This window comes from Chiloscyllium plagiosum, chromosome 4 (assembly GCF_004010195.1).
Source record: "Chiloscyllium plagiosum isolate BGI_BamShark_2017 chromosome 4, ASM401019v2, whole genome shotgun sequence".
In the NCBI taxonomy this organism is placed as follows: Eukaryota; Metazoa; Chordata; class Chondrichthyes; order Orectolobiformes; family Hemiscylliidae; genus Chiloscyllium; species Chiloscyllium plagiosum.
Window position 1 is genome coordinate 95,662,797 of NC_057713.1, and position 25,238 is coordinate 95,688,034.

The 25,238-nt window shown below is 39.9% G+C and overlaps 1 protein-coding gene across 3 annotated transcripts in view; it reads right to left on the minus strand.

Annotated features, from left to right (window-relative positions):
- Window positions 1-25,238, minus strand: part of tshz1 (teashirt zinc finger homeobox 1) — a 309,670-nt gene that overhangs the window by 147,686 nt on the left and 136,746 nt on the right. The window contains exon 3 of one of the 3 annotated variants that reach the window (XM_043688641.1): window positions 21,558-21,576. The exons of the other annotated variants lie outside the window; for them this stretch is intronic. The gene's annotated coding sequence lies outside the window, so the exon portion shown is untranslated. Of the gene's footprint in view, window positions 1-21,557; window positions 21,577-25,238 lie in introns of those variants that run through there. 3 annotated transcript variants of the gene reach the window in all.

The following is a 25,238-nucleotide window of genomic DNA, read 5'->3' on the forward strand; positions in this document are numbered from 1 at the left end:
GGAAGCCTCTAAGGCGGAGAGATAAATGGTGGGGGTGGGGAGAAGGTAGCAAGGAGTACAATAGTTGAATGGGGGTGGGGATGGAGATGATAGGTCAGAGAGGAGGGTGGGTTTCCTGCTCCTCGGATGCTGCCTGACCTGCTGTGCTTTTCCAGCACCACTCTGATCTAAACTCTGGTTTCCAGCATCTCCAGTCCTCACTTTTGCCCTGAACAGTAGCGCCACCAGGGAGGCAGTGGCTATAGCTGGTACTGCTCTCACATGGAGGTCTAACATCATCATTGGGGGATGAGTGATCATGGGTGAGTGATAGCCAGGTGGGAGTTGAGGAATGGAGTTACAGCTGAGGAGGAGTGGGTCAGCCACAAGGACAGTCTTCTCAGTGCCACATTGCTCAATGAGGCATAGTGTCAGTGAATAAGGGAAACCCCTCCAAACCCAGGAACCCATGAACAGGGGTTTGTTTGTCATGTTCCCCACATGGAGAGCCCATCTTCCACAATTGGGTTAGTATCAACAGTGGCAGGGTTTCCCTTAAGTGGGAAATTAATGCCTCAGTTGCCAGTGGGATGCAAGGGCCATTTGTGGGTCTTCATACCATGGATTAATTTGGGAGGGGGGGTGGTTGGAGAAATGGAGAGATCCCCATCCACCACCCATCAGCCTGATTAAATTGTCACCCGAACCACCACAGGGAGCAGCATTAAAATCGACCATTGAAATATACAGTGCTGAAACAGGCCATTCAGGACAGCTGCTTCATCCCAATGTTTCTGATACATACAAACTTTCTTATTTCAATTAACCTCATCAACAATTAAAGATGCCTAATCTTAGAAGATGCAGGGGTCAACTGATGAGTGAAAGGGGCTAGAGAAATTTGCATGTGTGATCCTGGAGTTGTCACAGACATTTGCATAACACAGATACAAGCATATTTGGTAAACACGGGGATGTGGATGCATTGTGTACAGATACATGGTCCACACACAGGCATGCATACACATGATCCACATGCATGCACAGTGCATTCAAAGAATGGAGATCTACCCCACACTGTTTACAAATAGTCATATTACTGCGTGAGTGGGTGATGGTATGGGGGAATGGGTATGGTCTGGTGGGGTGAATGGGTGTGGACTGGGGTGCGATAGGATGAATCACATTCCTAATTTTCTCCCAGTTGTCTTTGAATGGTGATTGTGAGAGTCTGGCAACTGATCTTTGTTCACTGTGTCGAATAATGTCAAACCTGGATGTGGACTTAGATAAAAACAAACAAAGAGAGCTGTAAACTAAAGTAGAAGCATAGAGCAGACATTTTAAAGCACTGTGAATAAATTCCTTTACACAGCCATGGAATACAAGAGACAACACAAAGTGAAAAGGGAGAAGGGGAGAAAATGGAAATTATAGAAAATAAATATGCATGTACATAACTCAATTCATGTTCACTTTCTACAGATTCAAACTCACATTGCTAGACATCTGAGCCAAGGGGTTAATTAATATAGGGAACAAAATGGCCATTTAAAAAAAAAATTGAACATCTTCAATTTTCTTTTCTTAAACTCAAACCACTTGTATGCAACAAAATAGTTGCTGAACAAAATTGATGCTTCAATTAATTGTTGCAAATACTTGCATCCCTCCACCAGCAAAATGACTTTAGAGACAGAAGTCCACTCCCAGAGATCACAGAAGGAAAATACAACAAATGATCTACAGTCCGTTTAAAACACAAAACTGCTGGTTCAAATCCCCTGACATGGATGACATTATGATTGACGGGCTGCAGTATGAATTGCACAGAAAGGAAGAGCAAAATGCTAAAGATTACTCACAGCCCTTCTTTCAATTTACTTCTTGGGGAGAGAAGTAAACAGAGAACTTAAATACTGTTAAATAGAGAGGTATGCCGTGAAACATTCGGTCCTGCACTCTTCGGATAAATGAAAGAATGCCAAAAAATGAAAAACAATCACAATTTATACTACAGGAGAAAAAGGTTCTGATTAGTTGACTAGTCAATTCTTATTTGCTTTCTCCATGGCAATTTCTTGGCAATAGCTAAATGTGGACTGCCTCAGCTCCCAGGTAATTCAAAAATGGTACAAAAATTCAGCACATTCCTTTTGTATGTAGAGGAATGGGTCTACGTGTATGAATGTATATTCTACTAACAAGTGTGAATGAGGTTGGGGAGCCAATACACCACTGCTTCTTTCTCCATGGCAAAGTCTCAGTTCAGAGTTTACTTACCAAGCAATCAGAGCTCTCCTGCAATATAAATTGTTCTAATATTCTGAAATGTGGCATTCTTGCTTTTGTCCTGATCTGTGCAAGGCAAAACACTTCAGCAACCTGTCTCTTTTCAGCAGTATTAATAACAGACATCTATTTGAATGGAGAATCTTGGATGTAGACCCCAAATAGTTATGCAGTCAGAGAGACAGCTGGCAGAGACAGATGGAGCCAAGTGGACAATTGGAGGGTCGTGGTCAGATCTTTCAACTGATAAGTTAGAACAGAGGAGCATAACTGGCTATTCAGCTTTCTGAGACTGTTCTCCCATTTAGTTGGATTGTCACTAATCTGTATTTTAACCACATAGACCAGCTTACTTCCAGAGCACTTAGAGACCCTGCCTAAGAAACATTTATCAATATTTGTCTTGAAATTTTTAAGTATGTCCATCCCCTCCACCCACCCCCAAGTCTTAATAGCTCTGTGATGGAAAATTTTCAAGATTTCCACATATTTTATGTGAAGAAGTGCCTTCTGACAACATCAATGAATGGATATTCTCTAAATGTTAAGGCTATGCTCCTTTGTGAAAAGTTGGAATGTAGAAAATACAGAAGTAAATTTGTACACAGCAAGCTCCCACCAACAACCAGGTCACCATTCCCTGCTCTTCCTTGAGAAAACAGCATGGAACCTTTTTACATCCATTAATGGGGCAGATGGGGGCATCTATTTACCAGTTCATTGAAAAGGTGACAGCTCTAATAGGGTAGTACTACAACTAGGAGTGTCAACCTAGATTTTTTCACTCAAATCTCTGGAATAAGACTTTCACCCACAACCATTTGACATAGACCCACTGACTCATAACAGGCACGGTGAGGATAAAAAGAGATGCAGACCCATGCTTGCACCAGATAGAAATTATGACTTTAACGAAGTAGAGATTTGGTCTGGTTGGTGCACAGAATCCAGGTTTGAGAACTCTAGTGTGAAGGCTAAAGAAAAGTAATGACATAGTTACACAATTCAATAAATATGAGGGTCTGGTTGCTTTATTAAGTGAGAAATCTTGTTTCACTTGATTTTGAGTTTACCCTTGACTGTTGAAATGAATGGAATTTGAGTAACTAGGAACACTGGGGCAGGAGGAGGCCACTTGACCCTTCAATCCTCTTCCAACATTAATTCATGGCAGGACCGTATCTCTGCCCATGGTGGGCACAGCACAAAGCTCTAACTTATTCATTTCAAATGAACAAGAAGCTTGAATATAAATTTACCCCTGTTATAATCTACTTTAAAATATAATCTTGACATGAAAAGAGGAAAGCACATTGGCAACACCTACACGGCCCAGCCATGATGAGAAGGAGAGGACGTTTCAGATATGCACTCTTCATCAATTGTGCAAGACTATTTGGCTGTAACGAAGACTCGGTGCCCACACATCAAGGCCTCCCCCATCATTCGGAGATGCCGGTGTTGGACTGGGGTGTACAAAGTTAAAAATCACACAACACCAGGTTATAGTCCAACAGGTTTAATTGGAAGCACACTAGCTTTCGGAGCGACACTCCTTCATCAGGTGATTGCCTTTACCATCAGTTGACCACCTATACATTGCCAGAACTGCGTATTTTGAATTTCACATTTACATTATTTGCTCTTTGCTTCTTCTTTGTCGAGAAAATCACCAATTTGCAACTTATAGCATAAAACAAACAATGTGTTCCTGCAGATTTCTCAAAATGTCCCAACATAAAACAATAGTTATGTAGTACCTTTAATATGGTAAAATGCACGCAGAGACTTCACAGGAGGATTATCAAGCATGGTTTCACATTAAGCCACACAAGACTTTTTTCAATCATTCCCAGAATGTAGGTATTGTTGGATGGACCAGCATCTACTGCTTATCCCTAATTGCCCTTGAGGCTACTGTGATGGGCTGCCTTTCTAAATGCAGTCCATGTGGCATAGACTCAGCTACATTGCTGCTAAGGGAGGAGTTCTAGGATTTTGACCCAGCAACAATAAAGAATGATTGGCAAAATGTGTGCAGTTTGGAGGGGAACTTGCAGCTGGTGGAGTTCCTATGCATTTACTGCTCTTGACATTTTAGGTGATGGAGGTGATGACTTGAAAGATGCTTTTAAAGCAATTTTAACAAATGACAAAAGCATGGATAAAGAGGTATGCTTTGAGGAGAATCTTCAACAAAGGGAGAGAGGCTGGGAGGTTTAGAGACGAATATCTAGAGTTCAGGGCCTGGACAATTGGGGTGAAGTAATGAAAATTGGGAATGCAAAAGAAACAGAAATTAGAAGAGGATAGACCTCTTGGATGACTGTGGGCTGGAGATCAGCAAGATCGGAATCTCGAAGGAATTTTACCACAATGAAATTTTAAATTTGAAGTGCTGCTGGACTAAAAGCTAATGTAGGTCAATGAACACAGGGCCAAAGGCAAATTGACCATGATGTGAGTTAGCATAAAAGATGCAGTGTTTGGATGAGTTGAAGTTTACAGAAGAGGGAGGGAATTCAGCAGAGAGAGTATTGGAAAAGTCAAATTTGAAAGCAACAAATGTAGGGATGAGAATCTGAAATACGAAGCCAACTATTGTCTGTTAAAGGTAATCTTTGTGATGAGTGGATAGAGTAGCATTTTACAACAATTTAAAATACAAAAATTACAGTAAACACTGGAATAAATGTTAAGAGAAGTCATAAGCTTTTAACTAAATTAAGGAATAAACTGCAATCCACAGTAAGCATTCCCATTTGGTGAGTATATCCGTTTTTATGACAGATATATACAAAAAATATAAAGGTTCCTATAGACACACACTTGACACCACAGAAATGCCAATTTATTTGTCAGTCACACGAATGATCATATCTGAAACCATTTGCAGGTGATTACGCTAAAAGCTCTGTTAGTGTTGATGCTTCTACGCATTAACAATGGGCAAAGTTGTCATGGGGAACAAGTATTCTCTCCCAACAGTTATCATACAATTGAAAACACAGAACTGGAAGGCAGACATTCCACAAGAAAAAGGTTTGTCTATTTTCTCAAGTCAGGAGAAAAAACAGAGATACACACATTTTAGTGCATTTAAGGAGAAGCTACAGAAGTACACAAGTAAGAAAGGAATGGGAGGGTATGCTGATTGGATGAATGATGGAAGGAGACTTGATTGAAGTATAAATTCTGGCACAGACCTGTTGGGCTGAATAGTCTGTTTATGCTACATATATTCTACCAATAACCAACTGAATAATGTAAGCTTTGTTTAAATCTGATCATTTGGTTCACAAAGCATCACAGGGCAAGTGCCTACTTGAGTTATTTAAGTCAAGCCTGCCATCTAAACAGGAATAATTTTATTTCTTTGTGAAGTAGCTGCATTCCTATCACTAACCCTTCCTTTACTCATATAATATTAGTGTCACTTACATCTCTCATCATGGTCTGGCTCTGCTATCACAGTCGTTGACATAGGAATATGAGACTTTAGTATTGGAGTAGGCCTTGCAAGCCTCTTCAGCCATTCAGAAAGATCTTCTACCTCAACTTCACTCTCCCATACCAAGCCCAAACCTCTAACTGCCCTTATGTTCAAACATTTTCCAGTCTATGATTTGAATATACTTAATGGATGACTATTCACAGCCCCTGGGGTACAGAATTCCTCAGTCTTTTGATTGAAGAAATTTCTTCTCAACTAAGTTCTATGGCTGATTTTTTATGCTGAATTTTGTGTGGCATTGGAATAACTATTATTTACAGAAAGCTGTCATTAAGGCCAATGATAAGTTAAATGGTGCAGTGGAATTTATAGTCTGGCTACTGATCGGAAGCATTAAAAAAACCTTATGTATATCATAGGGAAAAAAAACTGTCGTATTGTTGTAACCTTATTCCCGAAATCACACGAAAATCACAGAGCTGTGCTCTTGTGACCTTCTCTGAAGTTCCATGATTAGGTTACTGTTCTGCAACAAGCCACATTCCAACTTATCATTTTGCAAAGTTCGCAGTTTTAAAGTTCCATCAGGGGCCTCCCTGTCACGCCACTCACCATTTTTACAGTTCTTGGCTCGGGTGGTTGCTGCACTATGGCTAAGGCTGTCATCAGATGTGAATCATAAACCTAACATTTCCCCTTCCAACACAACAAAGATTGAGAGTCAGAAAGGATATTAAATCTGACCAGCACACTTCATTTCCCATAGTTATGATAATATTTTATACAATATCAGCAATCCCTCAGGATCCGTGTCTTCCATTGTGTATGAAAAAGTTAAATTATTTTACTAACGAGAGAATGACAGTTTAGTAAAATGAATTTGTTTCTATTAGCACATGCCACTAAACTTTTTCATAATTTTTCACAATATTGTGATATGATTCTGTACTGAGGTGACTGTGTGCTTGCACTGTATTGCTACAAATGTATATACTTGGCTAGATTTTTCTCTAGCATGGTATCTTGCAATGGCTTAGACTTGTCTTTGCACATTAAAGTCTTTAAAAAATGTTACCTTGTAAAATTGTTGGGAATGTAAGCTAACTGCACAACACTGAGGACAATGGGTCATCTAGTGGATGACAGGCCAAACAGTTTCATTTACTGATGACAACAAATGATTGAGAAATAGAAATGGGACTGAGGAGGAGGGTAAAATAGGTGTGAAGTCAGTGCCAAATCAGCTTTAGGCGGCACAGTGTTTAGGACTGCTGCCTCACAGTGCCAGGGACCTGGCTTCGATTCCACCCTCGGGCAACTGACTGTGTGGAGTTTGCATGTTCTCCCTGTGTCTGTGCGGGTTTCCTCTAGGTGCTCCAGTTTCCTACCACAATCCAAAGATGTGCAGGTCAGGTGAATTGGCCATGCTAAATTGCCCATAGTGTCCAGGGATATATCAGTTAAGTACATTACTTAGGGGCAAACATAGGGTAGGGGAAAGGGTCTAGATGGGTTACTCTTAGGAGGGTTGGTATGAACTTGTTAGACCAAATGGCGTGTTTCCATACTTTAGGGATTCTATATAGACAGGGCAAGAAAGATTGAGAATAAAGACAGAGGATGAAAAAATTTTTCTCATAAACTTAATACTTAGCATTTTTAAAGTCCAAAATCAGATGAAATTAGAATCCACATAAAATCCTTCTCTCTCAGGCAATGAGGTTGACTGGCCATCATTAATAATGATCATATCATTAACAAGGTGCTTACACTAATAATTACTGGCCTTACTTTCTGTAGATGGTTTAATGTGTAATTAATCTGCAAATGCAATAATCCCCTGAAACTTCCAGGGAGGAACAAGCCAAGACATCATGCAGGCCAGTACAAATCATCTAGCAACTCGTGTGATTCATGATTCATGGGGTATCTCTTCTTTGCCCCAAGTTACTAATTTCCACATTAATGCATATCTTCTGCCAAAATTGAGTTCAAGTAGACTATAACACCCCATCCTAGCTAACGTTGCTTATTAAAAGGAGATGACAAACACTGACAAAATACCTCATCTGAGAGCATTCTGATTTCGGTTTCAGCACTAATGAAGTCTGGAGCTCAGTGTTCCATCACTGCAAGGTAACAACACCCTTGATCCACATGCGCTGCACTCTGATATTTTTAGCTCCTACTGTATTCCTGTCCAAATCTTATCTAAAATAAAGTCAAGCAGGACCAGCAGAAAGCCTACAGGTTTGTACTGTATTTAAAACAGTATATTCTCAGTTCTGGTCCTTATTTAATCAATTTTAATTATTCAAAAGGTTTGCATTTTACTTTCCACCCCGAAGAGTCCATCTTCTGCAAAGGAGCGGGTTCAATTATTAATTTATTTTTTACAATTGGCTGGGGGGGGGGGGGGGGGGAGAAGAGAGAACTAAAAACAGTGATTTCATCAGCATTCATTGTTTTTCATTCATCTTTCAGGTACAATGGAGTGTTTTTTCCTACACACTGGGTGGCCGCAGGTCTTTAGCAGTTTAGCTGGCAGCACATCTGTTTGCAAAGACCGTACATCAGCAGCTGCACAAAAAACAGCGTATACGCATTGCCAGCCTTGTCCAAAGGAGGGCACAGGCCTATTCATCAATAGCTGCCTGCCGCTGAGAGGCATTTTCCGCAGCTAGTCTGAACCTCGAGTGACTTTTCCGGGTCTAGACGTCTCACGGTGACCATCAGTCAACTTCTGGCTGAACTTTCTCTCACCCCACTAACCTCTGCCTCAACCCAGGCAGCACAGTGAAGATAGCGTGACCTACAGGGCCGAACGACCAACGAGGCCTGCCCGACTCCTCAGCTGCAGCCACTCATCAGGGAAGTCAGACAATCTGACCCCTACTGCAGCCACTTGTACATACACATGTAAGTTCAGTTTGCTGGGCAGGGGCGACAAGCAGTACCAGACACACTTTTTTTCCTCCCCAGGAGTATTCCCATAGTGAAACATTTGAAACAGACAAGACAAATATATTTTTTAAAATGTACAAATGACAATCATATTAAAAGAAAAGTAAAAATATTTATAACAGAGAGGATTCACAAAGGCTTGAGTATATTTCCATTAAACAGACCCCTCGTGGGAGCTACATTAAACAGGCGCTATTTTGCATAAAAATGGATTTTGTATTGCAATGGTTGGACGAGTGAGTAAAATGATAATACACAGCTGAAGGCATATCAATCAGCCGACGAAATAAAACGTGATGGGTTTCATAAAATTGGTCATTTTGTTTTTTATTGTAAATGATTTTTCTTGTGTAAACTCTGCCGGGTTTCTTTCTGAGGAGCGTCAAATAAAACACACGTGGCATGCCTCTTTCTCCCCCAACAAAGCTGAGCAAATGAAACAATATTTCTCCAGCAGCCGGAATCAAAGTAACGCCAACAATCCCAATCGCAAACTCAAGGGTCTTTTGACAGCAGCAATTAAGCAACTTAATTAATGAGTGAATAAAGATGATAATATTTACTGTACAAGAGCATTCTGATTTACATTTTCATTTGAATGGTGCACCTGAACAGTATTAGCTCAGCTTTATTTTGCAAACGTCTTTACACAGTTGTCATTTTATATTTTTTTAAAAAACTAAATACTCCAAGGGATTAACCCAAATCTTGTGAATTTCAACCTATTGCTGAAAGCAGCTTAATTTCTGAGAGACAATTTCCTCGTGCTTTTGTAAGTTGAACTTTACATCAAAGCGGTTGATTAATTACTGATAAGAGACTAATAAAATATTAATGCGTTTTGTAATTAACAAGTTTCAGAGCTGATATCTGTCACCTCGCTCCCCTCCACCACCAACCCCCCCCCCCCAAGTTACAGATTCATTTCTCTCCACGTGCCATTTCTGTTCGCTAACCTCTGTTGATGTCTTTGCAAAGATCATCTCCACCACTAACACGTTGAATGTTGATTAGTAATTGACTGGGTGTGCTCTGGTGTAATAGCGATAATAAATTGCTGCCAAGGTTAATACAAGCTGTGTGATAAACTGAATCGTTTGTCCTTCCAACCGGTTTATTTAGCAACGAGCAGAGGGTGAACGGTTCCCTGGAAAAACGGGGCCCATTGCCCCTCACAATGGGCAGAGGGTGCCTACTGTGTTTCTAGTGTGCCTTAGCATTACTCATTGACTCACCTTCTCCCGGAAAGATGTGATTCAAAGGCAATCTGGTACCTCATAATAACTAAAGGCAGGCCTGTGCGGAGACTACTGTGCCTATTGGACAGCAAGGGGTATCGCTGCTAAACTCAATTCTGCCTCGAGAGTCAAACTTATCTTGTTTTTCACTACTATGAGAGTGATGATTGAAATGGAGCTGGGCTGTTTTAAATACTACTGCCCGAACTTTCCGGGCTCCAAGTTGTTAGAGATCAAATGAAGACCCTGACTACTAGGAATTGTTTGAAATTCTGATGGGCGATTTCTCAACTTTTAGGGGCCTTAGAAACAAGTCTACTCGGCTAGTTCTGATTGATTTACCTGGAATAGTTCGACAGGAAATATTAGACAAAAAAAATCCTCATTGGATAACAATACAAGTGAATCTCGAGATTCCTTCCAATCCAATCTGATCTGCCCACCTGCCATTCCGTCTCTGACTCCCCAATTCCCTCTAACACACTGAGCCAACCTACCTCGCCCCAACGTGGCAATCTTTCTCTTCCCCACCCAATTACTGTACTCCCTGACCCACTAATCCACCTGCCTCGTCGACCTTAATCACTGAAGCACATCAGTATGGACACATATACTAGCTCGCTAACACACCGAAAAGTTGCTTAAATGCCACAGCTTTTCACGGTTCAGAAAACAGAAGTTGGCCCTATTAAAAGGGGCTGTGACTCCTCCGTCCTCTGACAAACCTTAAAGAAACACTTTGCCAATAGCCTCAGAACAGCCGCTCAGAAATGCGGATTTCGGTCGAAGCTGAGAATAGTGGGAGTAGCAATCTGACAGTAGACGGGTAGTCTTGGGTTACATTTGAGCGAATTTTACCAGGCAACCTAGAGGCGCAAGGGAAATATAACGATGGGGATGGTAAAATGGTAGTGTTAGAATTTCGGTGGGGGTTAGTGGATAGAAATTCTGAAAAAAAGAGACAGGATTTGTAGAGCATCATGACGGAGGGGAGATGAATTGCAATGCACGCAACATAAAAAGAAGCGTTTATAAGTTCACGCTTTTGGATTATTAATTTATAATGTCCTTTAAAAAAGAGCGTGCAATAAATAAATATCTCCAAGTTTTTCTCCACTGCATAGTTTTCTCCACTGGAACCTAAAGTGAATACAATGGGCTAAAATACAAGCATAGACTGTTTCATGATCTGTACTTGTCCATGAGCACTTTTCCAAGATTAGTCAATAGACAGATTCTGTTAATATACCCATGGAGATCAGTAATTTATTAAAAGCCAACAGAAAGAAAACTACTGGGCAAGATTTCACTTCTTAGAACTTTTATCAATATAAGCAAAAATCAACATAACTCAAACGTCTATTAATTGGCAAGAACCGTGGATGCTGGAAAGCCAAAAAAAACAAATTGTTGCAAAAGCTCACAGGTCTGGCAGCATCAATGAAGAGGAATAAGAGTTAATGTTTCGGGTCCAGAGACCCTTCCTCAGGACCCAGAAGCAATTTCTGTTTTTGTTTATGAATTAATTGGCGAATGTTATTTCAAATTAAAAAAGGTAAACTTCACTGTAAATTTCTAATACAATCAAAGATCCACTTCATGCAGGTACAAGCACTTGCATTACTTCCTGTATAAACGTAGGACGACCCTGCAATCTTACAGACTTTCCACAAATTGGAGGCCTATTTGGAATGTTTCACTTTCCATCCAATTCTTTCAACCTACCAGTCACATTCACCTGCAGCCATACTCCAATTGAAGGGGCAGCACGGTGGCTCAGTGGTTAGCACTGTTGCCTCACAGCGCCTGGGACCTGGTTCGGTTCCTGCCTCGGGCGACTACCTGTGTGGAGTTTGCACATTCTCTCAGTGTCTGCGTGGGTTTCCCCTGGGTGCTCCGGTTTCCTCCAACAATCCAAAGATGTGCAGATCAGGTGAATTGGCCATGTTCAGGGATGTGTAGGTTAGGTGCATTAGTCTGGGGTAAATGCAGGGGAATAGGTCTGAGTGGTTACTCTTCGGAGGATTGGTGTGGACTTGTTTCCACACTGTTGGGATTCTATATCTAAATATCTAACCCAGTCAGTTACTCCTGACAAGGTGCAGACCTACTCGAATTCAGTCTCACTAGGATCACAGCACTCCTGATGACATAGAATTGTCAGTGAGTCCCTTCTTTGAATCCTTTAAATGGCCTGGTAGGTTCTGGTAGCACATCAACATCAACAATGGAGATTGTTCAATCCATAATGCCTCATTCCTCCTGTTTTCAGAATACTGTCTTTCCCAAGTGGATAACATACATAGTAACATAATCTCTATTATATTTGCAGAGATGTACATCACAATACTATTCAAAGACTGTCTCAATAGTCATCCAATTAAATTCAGAGGGAATCTAGCCTTTTTACTGTTTGCATGAATTCCTGATCTTCTGAACTGCAAATAGCAAACAAGGCAAAACCCAACCCCAGTTTAATTAGATTTTCACTTATCTTTTGTATCTTAGTTGTTCCTCCTCATGATAACCCCAAGTCACATAGGTCTTTCCTGGATGGGTATATAGCACGGTCATAATCAAAACTCTCTCCAGTCCACTTACTCCTTAAAGGAATATCTCACTCAAGCAAACACAGGCTTTTCCAGGGTGTGGGCAATTACAGTCCTTTTTGCCTACTATAGCCTAGTTTCCATATTTGACCTAGTCCAATCTTGCAGTGTGTTATTTCAAATAAGGGAAAGCAACTTAGGTTTGAGAGCATAAGCAATTTTGGATTTTTTAAAGCTTTCCATTTATTGATTTAAAATCTTCAGTTTTTCAGCTAGTCAACTGTAAATAAAGTCCTCAACCAACATCACTAGAGCAGATTGTTTAGTCATTATCGCATTGCTGTTTTGGGATATTAGATTGTGCAAATTGGCTGCCCCATTGCGTGCATAACAATAGTGATGACAATTCAATAGCATTCCATTGGCTAAAAAATACATTGAAAAGGCCCTCAATTTGTGAAAGATTCTACAGAAGTGCAAGTCTTTCCGTCATTAAATCATATTTCCACCAAACTACAGAATCAAGCCTGTCTATCAGGAATGGTTCACTGGTAGCATTCTTGCCACTGTTTCAGTTATAATTTCATGTCCCACTCCAGAGACATCTGTCACAAAGTCTTGGCTGAGCCTCTAGTGCTATACTGAAGGTCTGCTCCACTGCTAAAGGAGCTGCATAATAGGGTGAGAAACTAAACCTTCTTTCACGAGGACTTAAAAGATCAGTTATGCCATTTTGAAGAAGACCAGACACTCTTTCCCGCATGCCCTGGCCAATATTTGTCCATCAAACAACATCACAAAAACAAATGATCTGTTCATTATCAATTGCTGACTGTTCGAGTTTACAGGCACAGGTGGGTTGCTATATTCCCAATTTTAAAAATCACTTCAAAAGTACTTCATTGCCTGTAAAATGATTCAGAACACCCCAAGTTCAGAAAACGATAAATGCAAGTTTTTTTTCCTTATCAAACATTAATGAAATTGCTGCAGAAATATCTGTACATCAGTGATTTCATTTTACTATTGCAATTTTGTCTCAATACAGTATCCAAAGTGCTGAAGATTTGCATATTCTGTAGAAGAGGGGCTGGAGGGATCATAGTAGAATTAGATTGTGCTGTTTTATCAACAGACCATGATCATAATGCTAGTCATTCAAAAGAACTTTGAAAAGTAATTCTAATCTTTCATTTCCCTTAATATACAGACGTGAACTTCAAAAGAAATCCAACCTGTCGATATCTGTGATGGACCCACCCTAGAGAATCCCACAACCCGGCCCCCCCTCCCCCGCCATCTCCCTCCCCACCCCCAAACAAAGTTTAATGGATATCAATAAACCAATTCATTTTTTTTTTACAAAAATACAACAGTTTCATGGTCACTTTTACTGGAATCATCTTTTTATGTCTTTTCTCTCAGGGACTTACATTAGGACAGTGAAGATTAATTGGGTGATTTGATAGGATTTTTTGACAAGGTGATGGTATAGAAAAGATGGAAGTAGACTGTTCAGAGTGATTGAAGAGGCCAGGATGAGAGAACATAGATATAACATTCAATGCAAGAGATTTAGGACAGAGAGTAGGAATTACATTGGACTGTTGTTGTCATCAGTGGACTCTTCTCAGGGTCGTATGTTTCTATCATGGATTACTGAACAGACTAATTCTCCACCCTTAGATTTCTGGGCACATGGGAGAGGACATCCTATGAGGTGGTAGGGTCCAACGTGCAAGATGTGCTTCACTTTCTTTCCTTCTCTGTTGTTGCTCTGCCATATCATTAAAGCATTTGGACTCAAATCATGATGGACCTTGGTAGACACATTGTCACCATTTTGTATAACTGGGAGACACTGCCTCCTGGTCATTAATGTCAATGTGGTTGTGCTTCATGAAGAGTTTCAGAATGTCACTGCACCTTTTTCTTTGTCCTCCCTGGGAATGGTGGCTAGATAAGATTTTAGAAAACTGCACACAGTGGTGGAGACAGATTTGGCCATCTAGACATCAGTGTTCCCATCAGAGTTAATTTTGTATGAGTTTTGATTGGGTCTCGTAGCTTCAAGAAGGACTATTCCATGGATCATAGGACATATGGGTATGGAAGCAGTCCATTTGGCTCAACAACACCATGCTTATTTTTCCAGTTCATTAGAGCCTCCACCCATTTTCCTCTTCATTATATTCCGTGTAAGGACCTGACATCGTTGCCAGCAATCACGTAAACAATTGTTTCAACAAGCAGTGATTGAAGATTTGAGTTGTAGCCAATTTGGAGCCAAGGAGATATACTGATGAAGTTTTGCCTTATAACAAGCAGTTGATTAATCCAGTTACCAATGACCTTTTTGCCTGTCAACAACATGCATGATTGGTTCGCCAGTAAATGAACAACTTGGAGTTGGGAATGTGAGAGAGAGTGAGAGAGAGAGAGAGAAAGAGAACTTTTCAGTTCTTCCCCAGTTCTGAAGCACTCTCTATGTTCTCTGCAGTCAAAATTCACTGTAAATCTGAAGAAAACCAGTTTGTCTTTCTTACAACAGTTGTTGGATGCTGTGATTTTTAACTATTAAGTGAAAGCATTTTTTAAATAAGTTTGTCAGCCACCCTGTGTCTTTTACCAACCAGTGGAAGAAGCTAGAGAAAGACAACTGCAGCAACTCACTGACCAGCAGAGTCATAAAGACCAATAGAAGCTGGAAACAAAGAATACCGAACTGTCTTTCCAGGTGTTCCCTTCTGTCCATAATCTATTTTACTGCCAAAAATTCTGTCAGTCTTGTGTAAGGGGGAGTTTATAAAGGATTGGAATTTTAATCACTACTATTACATGCTGATGTTTATAATTATTTACCTGTCGCTGGAATCTAAATACTTGTAATAACTGGTAATTCTTGTTTAGTGTAGTACCCTGGTCTGTGCTTTCTACCAACTTGGGTCAGAAAGTCAAATAAATTGAGGAATTCTATGTACTTTAAAAAAATCTAATATTTGTGACAACTCCTAGAAAAGCTGGGCTTGATTTCTAGTATGGTACCCCAGTGAGTTGTAACACCATCTCTTCTCTTCTCCCTGTTACGCTCATCCTGTGTCCATGTAAATTCATCAATATTATTCATTTCAATCACTCCTCAGGTGCTCAGTTTCAGATTCTCTCTCTCTCTCTCTCTTTCGGTAAATATGCTTCTTGTGAATTTCCTGTTGGATTTCTTCATAGCTACCTTGTGATGATGGCCTCTAAATATTTTCTTTAAATGCAAAAGGAAATATTCTCTCTGCATCCATGTTATTAAATCTTTCAAAATTAAAAAAAAACTCTTTCATGTCACCCAAGCCTTTTAATGTTATTGTTAATACAGTCATAGAAATATACAGGACGGAAACAGACCCTGAGTCCAATTTGTCCATGCCGATCACATAGCCTAAATTAAATTAGTCCCATTTGCCAGCACTTGGCTCATATCCCTTGAAACTCTTCCTATTCATATACCCATCCAGATGCCTTTTAAATGTTGTAATTGTACCAGCCTCCACCACTTCTTCTGGCAGCTCATTCCATACATGCACCACCCTTTGCATGAAAACATTGCCCTTAGGTCTCTTTTATATCTTTCCCCTCTCACCCTAAACCTCTACCCTGTAATTCTGGGCTCCCCCAACCCAGGGAAAAGACCTTGTGTATTTACCCTATCCATGCCCCTCATGATTTTATAAACCTCAGCCTCCAACACTCCAGGGAAAACTGCCCCAGCCTATTGAGCCTCTCCCTATAGCTCAAACCCTTTAACCTTGGCAACATCCTTGTAAATATTTTCTGAAAAAATATTTCAAGTTTCAAAACATCCTCCCTATAGGAGGGAGACCAGAATTGCATACAATATTCCAAAAGTGGCCTAACCCCTAACCAAAGTCCTGTACAGTTGCAATATTACACCCCCCCCCCCCCCCCCCAAATTCCTATACTCAATGCTTTGACTAATAAAGGAAAGCATACTAAATGCCTTCTTCACCATCTACCTGAGGCTCCATTTTCAAGGAACTATAAACCTGCATTCCAAGGTCTCTTTGTTCAGCACCACTCCCTCAGATCTACCATTAAGTGTATAAGTTCTGTCCAGATTTGCCTTTCCAAGATGCAGCACCTCGCATTTATCTAAATTAAACTCCATCTGCCATTCCTCAGCCCAATGACCCATTTGATCAAGATCCCGTTGTACTCTGTGGTAACTTTCTTCTCTGTCCACTACACCTCCAATTTTGGTGTCATCTGCAAACTTACTAACTATATCTCCTACTTTCACATCCAAATCATTCATATAAATAATGAAAAGCAGTGGACCCAGGACCGATCCTTGTGGCACACCACTGGTCACAGGCCTCCAGTCCGAAAGGTAACCCTTCACCACCACCCTCTGTCTTCTACTTTCAAGCCAGTTCTGTATCCAAATGGCTAGTTCTCTCTAGATTGACAAGTGAAAGGTATTGTCCTATAGAGTTCAAAGAGTACTTACAGGGCTCTTGTGGCACAGAGGTTGTGTCCATACCTTCAAGTCATGAGGCCTTGATTCAAGTTCTACCTGCTCTAGAGGTGTGTAACAGCAATTCTGCACAGGTTGATTAGAAAATATCCTAAGAGTACTTATGAAGGCTCTTATGGTGCAATGGTAATATTCCTGTTTCTGAACTAGGAATCACAGGTTTAAGTCCCACCTATTCCAGAGGTGTGTAATAACATCTCTGAACAAGTTGTTTAGAAAATATCCAAGAGCATTTACGAAGAGAGACTGCTGAGGTACTGGGTTAGTTGAAAGAAGGCCACTATATATAATACTGTGTTCCAAAAATAAACTTACTATCAAGAAAAGGATTCGTATCTAGTTTTATACTTCCACAAGTAGTTTGGGATCAGATCTTCTTTTTATTAGGAGAAAAGTGATCTAGCTTATCACTCCTTCATGAGGTTTCTTAGTTGGCTGTAGGGAAGTGGATGCTATGGAGGCTAAACAGTGGTGAGGAGGAACAATCGAATGTAGAGGTCATGCTATGAAATCTCTAGAAGTATGTCCAATCAGATTTGGAAACCTGAATCTAAATGTAATTGTGGTTCACTAATATGGTTACTAAAACAGAACATCACTTGAGACAAAAAATATGGCTCAGACCATTGGTACTGAAAGATGCAGGGACTCACAGATGGACATCTGCAGTACTGGTTACCCACCACTGTATAACATGTATATTAAAAAAAAGTTGTTCTTTGTCTTCCAAAGCTTTTTCTTAGCAGCCTTCTCAAGTGAAGTTGAAATGCTCCCGGATTAGCATTTATAATGCGATGTGTATTCCCTTTATTGAACCTCTAATTGACGATCATCTTAAGGGTGGCCTTTCGTATGGTCACTGACATGACTGGCTCAATAAGCCTGATTCCATGTCGCAGTTCAAAATTGTAAACATATCCTTCTAGTCCTGTTGCAAACTTCAGTTTTTCCTAACTTAAACAGCCCCACACAAAGGCTTTTGAGATTGCGCAGAAAGGATTTTATAATGGTTCAGAACCACTAGACACAGAATTAAGGTGATTGGCAAAAGAACAAGGAAAAACATGTTGCGAGTGGTTCAGATCTGGAATGCACTTCCTGAGAATCAGAGTCAACTGTGGCTTACAAAAGGAAATTGGATAGACACCCAAAAGGTAAAAGATTATAGGGCAATTGGAAAAGGTGAGGTTGCGGAACTAACTGAGTTGCTCTTGCAGAAAACTGGCATGAACATGATGGACTGAATGACTTCCATCTGTGCTGTAACCATTCAAAGATACTCTGTTTTTAAAAGAATACCAATGGGTTACACAAAGCAGGTACAAGGGGGAATCTGAAGGCTGGAGACCATGCAGGAAGACTCTCACCTACTGTAATCACAACTGACATCATCTTAACTGTTTCTTTACATTGAGAATAAGTTATGGATTCCTTTGTCCAGTGTTTCACAGTTGCAGACAGATGCCAAGTTGGATCATGGAGGCTGCTGTACAAACTGAACATAACACAAGGTTTAAGCTTATGAAAAATGTTTCAAGTAAAGAAAAATCTTATGGAGCCAGTAAAATCTTAAAGGAGAAGAAGTAACCTATAAGTACTGGTCATTATTTGTCACACCAATTCTATACAGGTTAAAACCTTGGTTAAGAAGGGATGATTACTGATAAAACAATGCAGCAACATTAACATAAGTACAGTAATTCGTAGAAATGTGGTTTATAGTCTGAGTTTTTTATATAAAAGACTGTCTTATGCACATGCTGATGTGAATTATTTTAAAATCTGAATGCAGTTTTGAGGGTTCACTATAGAATGATTTCATTTGTACAAGAGAGCTCTGATTAATAGATGTCAAGCACGTTCCATTTTAGCTTGAATATTCACCCTGTGTATTGCATCTGCCTATCTTGTGGAAGCAGAATCTTTTAACATTAAGTGCAATGCAAGTTGTAGGAAGTGCATAACATTTTCCAATCAGGTCCATTTTTTCATTAGCTTGTATCCTTTCCGAGATGCCCTTTGTTCCAGCTGGCTGATCAGCCATCAACACTAGTTTGTTTCAATCAGTGAAGCAGCAAGTCTTCCCATTGTGAAGAACTGCTTATAAGGAAAGGAAATTTGTTCAGAGGAAACATGTACGGTGAGCTCTCTTTTTGTTTAAACCAGAGAGAATAAAGCTATGACTAAAAATTAAAATGGGCAAATAAATCAAATTTCCCTATTAAATTAAATAATTTAAGCACCTATTATATTTTTAACAGTTAATGTTCCAAATGCTTGTGATATATAGGCACTCACTACCCACACAGAGTGGTTGAGGTAAATTGCACAGATATATTTAAGGGGAAACTACATAAGCACAGACACAGAAAGGAATAGAAAGAGATGCTGAATGACTGAGATGAAGTTGGGTAAGAGGATGCTCATGTAGAATAAAAAGACCAGCATGGATCAGTTGTTTTGTTTCTGTACTGCATACTCTGTATAATTATATGAAGTAAGACAGATTATACATTCATACATTTGAGACTTAAACTCTCCCTCACATTCAAATTCAAATCTCAACTAACATTCATTACTATGCTTTCCTTAAGATAGTATTCATGAATAACTTCATGCCTCCTGTGGGTCATACTCTCTAACTATATCTTATCTGAGAGAGAGAAACTCCAAATGAGACTTCAATATGGCACATCAAGGACAAATAGGATTGAAAGAAGTAATACCTTAAACACTGTTATGCACTTTAAAAATTATTAATAATCAATTTGCACTACAGTGGCAGCAGTAGAGTCCCTAAACTCCCAACAGCAAGGGGTGACAAAAGCAGCAGTTTATCACAAGGGGTGTTGAAAGTAAAAGGTATGTGTCAGTGGATGTCATTTCTGCCTTTTAAGTCAGAAGATTATTGGCTCAAGTCCCACTTCAGAACTTTTGCACACATCTCGAATGAATTTCAGATGAGATATGAAAGTAAGGGCCTATTTGCCTTTTCTGGTGGATGCAAAAGATCCTAAGTTACTTTTCCAAAGAAGAGCAGGGGCGTTCATTTGGTCATTATGTATTCCCCAAACTACATTACTAAAACAGACTATTGGGTTATCATTACATTGTTGTTTTTAAATTTTGGCTGTTGTGTTCCCTATTTCATAGCAGTGACTGCATTTTAAAAGAAAGCATCATGACTCCAAGATGAAAACTGAAAATGTGTTGCTGGAAAAGCGCAGCTGGTCAGGCAGCATCCCAAGAACAGGAGAATCGATGTTTCGGGCATAAGCCCTTTTTCAGGAAGGGCTTCCTGAAGAAGGGCTTATGCCCGAAACGTTGATTCTCCTGTTCCTTGGATGCTTCCAGCAACACATTTTCAGCTCTGATCTCCAGCATCTGCAGTCCTCACTTTCTCCTCCAAGATGAAAACAAAATGTTGTAGATGCTGGAAATATGAATCAGATGTGAATCTGATTCCAGTATTATTGCAGAAACAGTTAACAATTCAAGTTTGTGCCTTTCATCAGGAGTTCTTCATTGTCTGTAAAGTACTTTTTGATGTTTGAATGTGAAGGAAGCCATAGAAATGCACATGTTTCTTCCTTTTGGACAGCATTAAGATTTGTAAAAGGTTCCTTGGCCTCAACACCTGACCATTGTGCTGAAGACACTGTGAATGTGAGAGATGGGCAAGTCTTAGGGCGAGGATAGGGCCAATTATAACAATAAGTAAATTGCAACTTTTCAAAATACTTTTCTTGTCTTATGGTATTCATTTTAATGAATTGCAGAATTCGCAATAGAACCTGGAAATGATTCCTCAACCTTATAGATTTCTTTTTCTCATTCATTAAGTGGTTGGAAACTGAATGCATTCAGTATTAATAATGTAAAAGCTCAGGAAGGTAATGTATTTCCTTGACAGAGATATCAGTGATGCTCCAAAAGCCCTTATTTTGAATATTTAGATGACAATAACCATGATTTATATACTGTTTGAATTTCGGTGACTTTGTTTTTGTTCATCTATTATTCACAAAACCAAATTCACCCTATCTATTGTGTACAGGTGACAGAAAGCAGCATTCCTCAGACACTTACACCATCAACTAACTGGGCATCTATTAACTAAATCATGAGTGACACTATTTGATTCATCTACTGATATGATTGAATGTCCCTTTTCTACTCATGGGTACTCCACAATCGTTGCACACTCCATCCACCTTCGAGGCAGTAGCTGCTCTTTGTCCATAATTATGGAGAACAGAAAGATTGGTTGTTTCATTTTACTATGCTCAGTTCAGTACGTAGATCAGAAGAGACTGCCTTGTGTTACTTAATACTGAAGACCATAAGCAACCAAGTGCCAAAGTGGAGGAGGTGGGGACCCCTAAGCTAGAGGCCCCTATGGGTGAATACCTGACTTGAATAGTCAAAACCAATCTATACACCTTAATTGCGCAAACTTCCAGATTACGGCAAACTTCTCTGCTTCGTCAGATTTCTTCTACTTTTCTCTCCCTTCATTATTTTGGTGCAAACATCCATATCGACTGGACCCACCTTTCAAAGAACAAAAAGACTGGTGTATTGCGGTAAAAAAGACATGCTGTTTAGCATTTCATCTTGCAATTATCAGGACAGACACAAGAATGCCAAATTTCAAAGAGACCAACAATTTATATTGCATAAGCAAAAAGGGACTTCTCAACCATTCAGTCAACTTTTTTTTAACTAATCAGTGGTTTTTCTCATGCAATATAAATGCAAAATGCCACAAAAAATAATATGGTCCATAATAGGGTCTCTGTACAAATTGTGCAATCCCATTCTCACCATCAACAAAATGCTGTGACAGTGAAACATGATCAGAGAGTCAATTCTACATGGTGCCTTGTAATTTTACCCACCTCCCCCTGCCAACCTTGCTCATGCCTTCTTTGGGCCAGTAAAATTTGGAAAACATTAACTATTGAGAGCTTCTGTTGGTGGCCATGCCTTCAGCTGCCTGAGCCTTAATCTCGGCATTCACTCCTTAACCTCTCCATCGCTCCACCTCTCTCTCCTTTTTTAAGATGCTGCTTAAAAATAGCTACTTTGTTGACCAACCTTTTGATCATCTGTCCTAATAATGTCTTGTATGATTCAGTCTCAAATTTTGTTTGATGTTCATTGCTGTGAAATATTTTTAAGAAATTTACACTGGTAAAGATTTTATATAAATGTAAGTTCTTGCTTGGATGCTAAGATATATTTGTATTTAATCAGCCCTTGAGGCAGGCCTTACCATGTTTAAAGGTACTATATAAATACATGGTCTTATTCAATAAGAAAGTTATGCACTTGCCTCTCAATTTTATGACCAATCAAAAATCTCTCTTTAAACCTATGCCCAAAAATATTTGATTAGATTAGATTACTTTACTTTAGATTACTTTACAGTGTGGAAACAGGCCCTTCGGCCCAACAAGTCCACACCGACCCGCCGAAGCGCAAACCACCCATACCCCTACATTTACCCCTTACCTAACACTACGGACAATTTAGCATGGCCAATTCACCTGACCTGCACATCTTTGGAACTGTGGGAGGAAACCGGAGCACCCGGAGGAAACCCACGCAGACACGGGGAGAATGTGCAAACTCCACACAGTCAGTCGCCTGAGGCGGGAACTGAACCCGGGTCTCTGGCGCTGTGAGGCAGCAGTGCTAACCACTGTGCCACTGTGCCGCCCACATTTGTATTTGTAATTGAGTGATGTCCTTAAGCAAAATTACAAGAGATAGAAAATTGCCCCTAAAATGACCAGGGATGTCAGATAGCAAATTATTTAACTCTTCTGTATGCAAAAAAAAATCAATAGTTCACTTTCAGCAAAGTGTCTTCTTCAAGGAATGATCTAATAGCTTTTAACTGAGAAAAATCTATTCCATTTCCTATGTGTTGCTGCACAAAAAAGTGATATAACCAGACAAAGCAATTCTCAGTGGGAAAATCAGATTAAAAATTCCTAACTTGAACCAACAAACACAGGTTTGAAACTGTTTATGTGATATTTTATCTGAACAGTTAATAAGTAGTAAACAAACTGAGATTCAGGACCCATGTATTTGGGCCAGTCTGAAACAGTTAATTTTAAGCTTCGAATTGAGCAGTGGTTTTTGGCTTAGAATTAAGCATTGCGAACTCCCTTCATGGCTCAGCAATGCACTGCACAACACTGAACTCTGAACCACAGAGACCAAAAAGATCGTAAGATTAATAATCTGTTATGTTGAGTAGTCAGATCTCAGGGCGGGCACAGTAGCTCAGTGTTTAGCACTGCTGCCTTACAGTACCAGGAACCTAGGTTTGATTCCAGCCTTGGGTAACTGTCTGTGTGGAGTCAGTATCATACAGCACAGAAACAGACCCTTTGGTCCAATCAGTCCATGCTGACCATAATTGCAAACTAAACTAATGCCCTTGTCTACTCCTAGCCCATATCTCTCCAAACATTTCCTATTCATCTACTTGTCTGAGTGTCTTTTAAACAATGTAATTGTGTGCCCACATCCACCACTTCCTGGGGAAGTTCATTCCACATGCGAGCATCTCTGTATTCTGTGCACAGGGGGACAATGTAGCTCCATCCTCAATGCCCATTGGGGAAGACGGGTGCAGTTGTGCCCTCTGTGCCCAGGTGTAAAAAAAAAACTTACGCCTCATGTATTTTTTAAACCTCTCTCCTCTTACCCTAAAAATATACCCCCTCCTCTTAAAATTCTGCATCCTAGAGAAAAGACACCTGCTACTAACCCTACCTATACACCTCATGATTTTACAAACCTCTATAGGATAACCTCGCAACCTCCTACGCTTCGGTGAATAAAGTCCCAGCCTATCCAGCCTTTCTTTATCATTCAAACTTTCCACACCCAGCAATATCCTGGTAAATCTCTTCTGAATCCTATCCTTCCTATAACAGGACAGCAGAACTGGACTATACTCCAGACTCAGAGCTTAAAAATGTGATGCTGGAAAAGCGCAGCAGGTCAGGCAGCATCAAAGGAGAAGGAGAATCGACGTTTCGGGCATAAGCCCTTCTTCAGGAAACTTTCCTGAAGAAGTGCTTATGCCCGAAACATCGATTCTCCTTCTCCTTTGATACTGCCTGACCTGCTGCGCTTTTCCAGCATCACATTTTTAAGCTCTGATCTCCAGCATCTGCAGGCCTCACTTTCTCCTATACTCCAGATTCACCCATGTTCTGTATAACCTCAACACAACTTCCCAACTCCTATACTCAAAGGACTGAGCAATGAAGACAAGCATGCCAAACAGCTTTTTAATCACTCTGTCTACATGTGATGCAAACTTCAAAGGATTATGTACCTGAACCCCTAGGTTCCTCTGTTCCACTATTTAAGGCACTACTATTAATTGTATAAACCCTGCCCAGAGTTTTCTCATTCTGCCTATGGCTGTGTGGGTTTTCTCTGGGTGCTCCAGTTTCCTCCCACAGTCCAAAGACGTGCAGGTTAGGTGGACTGGCCTTGCTAAATTGTCCAGGGATGTGCAGGCTAGTAAATTTAGTCTTGGGAAATGTAGGGTTACAGGTATAGGGTAGGGTGTTGGGTCCAGGTAGGATGCTCTGCAGAGAGTCATTGTGGACTTGATGGGCTGAATGGCCTGCTTCCACACTGTAGGGATTCTATGAGTACTGAGATTTGCATTCAGAAAGCAGCTTTCACATCCAATGGGAATCCCAAAGTGCTTCAAAACTCATTAAATAACTTTTAAAACTATAGTATTTGTTGTTATGTAGGAAACATAGAAGCCAATTTGTACACAGCAAGCTCCCATGAACATGATGATGATCTGTGTATTTATCTCTTTTTTTTATATATTTTTATTAAGAAAAAATAGATTTTTAAATATTACAACAAATACAAAACAAATGCAATTCAAAACAGTACAAAAATAGTACAAAACTAAACCCAAATAATAAAAAGAATTCCCCAACCCACCCTCCTATACGAATGTATAAACATATATAGAGAAGTATATAATTTTAAAAAACCTAAACTAGCTATTTAACTAACTAAATAAATACCTAACAACAAACAAATAAATAGTAATAACTCAGCCCAGCCAAACAAAACACTCATACATTCACAGTTCCTCCTCCCTGGATATTGGACTCATGAAACACAATCGTTACGGCTATATAAAAGCCCTTGTT